General features: G+C 37.8%; 1 long non-coding RNA gene across 1 annotated transcript in view; it reads left to right on the top strand.

Moving 5' to 3' along the window:
- LOC115071135 overlaps positions 1-4,879 on the top strand; it is a 27,750-nt gene that overhangs the window by 2,215 nt on the left and 20,656 nt on the right. The gene's annotated exons all lie outside the window — the stretch shown is intronic.

The following is a 4,879-nucleotide window of genomic DNA, read 5'->3' as shown; positions in this document are numbered from 1 at the left end:
CTAGCAGCAATCAGTTGTCAATATTCCTTTGGATAAGATTGGGGTCTGCTGTTCATTTTCCCAGTTCTAAGCTGGGTTACTATCTGGGAATCCCTTTGGTCACCCTGGCCAACAACTCCTATCTGGCATTGTTGCTTGTTATATAGCCTTTAGCTATGCATATGGACCATTAAGAAATTATATCGGCCCCTTTAATCTTTAGTTATACTTTCCTTTTGGGTGTTTAAGGCCATACAGTTGGCCCAGATAAACCAATTTATTTTTATTCCTAAGGTCATTTGAGGATCTGTTCCTCGGGGGTCACATAGTCTTGGGAGGAGCCCCTGCCTCCTTTCTTTTACCAGTACAGCCTATGTGAAGGTAAGTCAAAGGTCCTCTTCTACCATGGTTTGCTTCGCTTGGAAGCATGGAGAAAATGATTCCTCTCTGTTGACCCTCCTCTTTGTAGACTGGACACTGATTCAAGTCCATCTGGTGGGGTCTTCTTGGCCTCCTTGATCAAGAGGACAGGTGATCTACAACAATTACAGGACATTTTGAGAGATGTTCATAGTCCTCTGGACTAGTCGACCTAGGAGGGCAAGGAGCAAAAAGTGTCCTTTATGTCCCTCTGACCAAATTATTACAGGCCTCAAAGTATGTCTGTTCAATATTCAAGAAGGTTACTTCCACCAGTCTGGTACTTTTAATTACTGTGTGTCATGTAGATAAATCTTGGGCAAAGACCAATTGTTCTCAGATAAAACTTACCTAGACATATATGTCTTGATCTGCTATTTATAATTTGTCAGTAGGTTGTAGGAGTAATATGGTTCCCTCTGGTTTTCAAAACTAGCTAGGCATTATTTATCTCTCACATTGTCTCACCCCTCCATCATGGTTTTCCTACTTAAGGTGCTCCCATTTCCCCCCTTTCTCCCTTACTAATGCTCTTCTCCTATGGTGCTACCTCTCTTGAGCTCTTTCTTTCGCTTTATCCCCTAGGTTCCTTGTCTACCATTCCCCGCCTCCCTTAAACTAACCAAATTTTTATCCATATCTCCCTTATTAAGGCCTGTTTCCTAATGTTCTCTTTCAGGTTCTTTCTTTTCCTTTACCTCCCTGTTTCCTTTCCATTTTCCTGGTTCCTGTAGTTATGTCTGGATACACACTCACTTATCAGGATTTGGTTCTAGGATCCACATATGAGGGAGAGCATATGTCGATTTTTTTTCTGAGTCTGTGTTACTTCACTTAGTTTAACAGTTTCAAGTTCCATCCATTTACCTGCAAATTTCATTTCATCTTTCTTTACTGCTGAGTAAAACTCTATCGTATAAACGAACCATATTTTCATTATCCACTCAGTTGAGGGACACTTAGATTGCTTCCACCTCTTAGCTATTGTGAAAAGAGCAGCAACAAACATGGATGTACAAGGGTCTCTTCAAAAGGATGAGTTCTTTTGGGTATATGTCAAGGAGTGGTATAACTGGGTCAAATGGTAGGTTCATTTGTAGTTTATTAAGAGTTCTCCACACTGCTTTCCATAGGGGGTTGAACCAGTTTGCAGCCCCACCAGCAGTGGATGAGTGTTCCCCTTTCCCACATCCTCTGCAACATTTGGTATCATTTGTTCTCTTGATTTAGCTAGTCTGACTGGGGTAAGATGAAATATTAAAGTGGTTTTAATTTGCATTTCCCTTATTATTAGTGATGTTGAACATCTTTTAAGATGCTTCTTAGCCATCTTCTTCTTTTGAGAACTCTCTGTTCAGCTCCTTAGCCCATCTTTTAACTGGGTTACTTCTTGTCTTGATTCTCTGTTTTTTGAGTTCATTATATATTCTGAATGTTAAACTTTTGTCATATGTGTTGCTGGTGAAGATTTTCTCCCATTCTGTGGGTTTTCTGTTCACTTCCCTGGTTGCCTCCTTTGACATACAGAAGCTTTTTAGTTTAATGAGGTCCCATTTGTTAATTCTTGCACTTGTTCCTGAACAATTAATGTCCGGTTTAGAAAATCCTTTTCTACACCCATTTCTTGTAGGTTTTACCCAATGTTTTCTTCTAACAGTTTCAGAGTTTCAGGCTTTACATTGAGGTCTTTGATCCATTTGGAATTGACTTTTGTGCAAGGTCAGAGATAGGGATTTAGTTTCATTCTTCTGCAGGTGGAGATCCAGTTTTGCCAGCACCATTTGGTGAACATGCTCTCTTTCCTCCAGTAAATATTCTTGGCCCCTTTGACAAATATCAGGTGGGGAAATTTCACGTACTCATGTATGGGTCTTCAATTTTGTTCCATTCATCTATGGGTCTATTTTTGTGCCAGTACCATGTTGTGTTTATGGCTATAGCTCTGTAATACAGCTTAAAATCTGGTATAGTAATCCCCCTAGCATTGCTCTTAGTGCTCGGGGTTGGTTTGGCCATCTGAGGTCTTTTGTGCTTCTATATGAATCTTAGGATAGTTTTTTCCAATTCTGTGAAAAATGTCATGGGGATTTTGATTGGCATTGCATTGAATCTAACCCTATCCTTAACTCTCACCCTAACACTAACCCTAACCCTAACCCTAACGCAAATGCAAACCCTAACCCTAACCCTAACCCTAACCATATCCCTCACTCTAACACTAACACCTACTTCTCTGATTGCTTGTTATTGGTATATAGAAAGGCTACAGACATTTGTTGATTAATTTTGTAACCTGCCACTTTACTGAACATATTAAAAATTTTTAGGAGTTTTCTGATGGAATTTTTCATTTCTTAGATATAATATCATATCATCTGTAAAAAGGGATAATTTGATCTTTTCTTTTCCAAATATTACTCCTTTACTTTCCTTCTCTTGTCTTATTGCTCTTGCAAGAATTTCAAGCACTATGTTAAAGAGAAGTGGAGATAGTGGACAGCCTTGTCTGGTTCCTGATTTCAATGGGAATGCTTCCAGTTTTTCTCCATTTAGAATGATGCTGGCTGTGGGTTTGTTATATATGGCTTTAATTATGTTGAGGTATGTTCCCTCCAGTCCAGTTCTCTCTAGGGCTTTGAACATAAATGCATGTTGAATTTTGTCAAAGGCCTTCTCTGCATCTATTGAGATGACCATGTGGTTCTTGTCTTTGTGCCCACTTATATGATTTATGACATTTATTGACTTGTGTAGGTTGAACCTTCCCTGAATCTCTGGGATAAAGCTGACTTGATCATAGTGGATGATCTTTTTGACTTGTGTCTGTATGTGGTTTGCAAGTATCTTGTTGGGAATTCTTGCATCTATGTTCATTAAGGATATGGGTCTATCGTTTTCTTCTTTGGTTGTATCTTTACCTGGTTTTGGTATTAGAGTGACACTTGCTTCATAGAAGTAGTTTGGAAGTTCTCCCTCCATTTCTGTCTTTTTGAATAAATTAAGTAGTATTGGATGTAAATCTTCTTTAAATGTCTGATAGAATTCTGCTGTAAATCCATCTGGTCCTGGGCTTTTTTTTAGTTGAGAGGTTTTGTATTACTGTTTCAATTTCTTTCTGTGTTATGGTGTGTTTAAACTGTTAATCTCTTCTTGGTTTAGTTTTGATGATTCCCATGCCTTTAGGTATCCATCCATTTCTTTTAGGTTTTCAAATTTAATAGCATATAGGTTTTTAAAATATTCCGTTATAATGTTCTGTATCTTTCTGGTGTCTGTTGTGATGTTTCCCTTTTCATCTCTGATTTTGTTGATTTGGAGGTGCTCTTTTTTTTTTTTTTTTTGGTTAACTGGGCACTTAGTGGTCTGTTAATCTTGTTTATCTTTTCAAAGAACCAGCTCTTGGAATTGTTGATTCTTTGTATTGTTTTGTTTCAATTTCATTAATTTCTGCCCTGATTTTTGTTTTTTCTTCTTGTGTGTGGGTTTGGGTTTCACTTGCTGTTGCTTTTCAAGTGTCTTGAGTTGCAACGTTAAGACATTTATTTGTCTTCTGATTTTTTGATGTAGGCACTTAGAGGTATAAACTTCCCTCTAAGGACAGCTTTCAGCATGTCCCAGAGGTTTTTTTGTGCTGTATTGTCTTTTTCATTTAGTTCCAGGAATACTTTTATTTTGTTTTTAATTTCTCTTTTGGCCCAGTCATCATTCAGGAGTGTGTTGTTTAATCTCCATGTGTTCATGTGGTGATTAGGGCTTCTTCTGATGTTGATTGTAAACTTTATTGCATTGTGGTCTGATAGAATGTATTCATTTATTTCAATCTTTTTGTATTTGTTGATTTTTGTTTTGTGCCCCATTATATGGTTGATTTTGGAGAAGGTTCCATGGGGTGTTGAGTAGAAAGTATGTCCTTTGGTGCTTGGGTGGAATACTCGGTAGATGTCTGTTAGGTCCATTTAATATATAGCATTGTTTAGTTCAGATGTCTCTCTGTTAACTCTCTGCCCTGTTGACCTATCTAATGGAGACAGTGGGGTATTGAAGTCCCCTACTATTAATGAGTTGGGATTAATCTGGTTCTTAAAGTCCTGTAGTATTGTTTTTATGAAGTTGGGTGCACCAGAGTTTGGTGAATATATGTTTATGATTGTAATATCTTCTTGGTTTATTGTTCATTTGATCAGAATGAAGTGGCCCTCTTTATCTCTTCTGATTAGTTTTAGTTTAAATCTATGTTGTCAAATATTAGAATTGCTATGCCTGCTTTGTTCTTAGTACCATTTGGCCATCCTTTCACTTTGAGATAGCATCTGTCCTTGAAAGTGAGATGAGTTTCTTGCAGACAGCAAAAAGATGGGTTTTGTTTCTTAATCCATTCGTTATTAATTTTATTTTGTTTTTATGAGTGTATTGCCTGCATGTACATAAGTGCACCCGTGTCATGCAATGCAGTGGAGGTCAGAAGAGGGTGTTGGATTCC

Source organism: Nannospalax galili, unplaced genomic scaffold, assembly GCF_000622305.1.
Source record: "Nannospalax galili isolate Female #2095 unplaced genomic scaffold, S.galili_v1.0 scaffold397, whole genome shotgun sequence".
NCBI classification, from domain to species: Eukaryota; Metazoa; Chordata; class Mammalia; order Rodentia; family Spalacidae; genus Nannospalax; species Nannospalax galili.
This window is presented reverse-complemented; position numbering and strand designations above follow the sequence as displayed.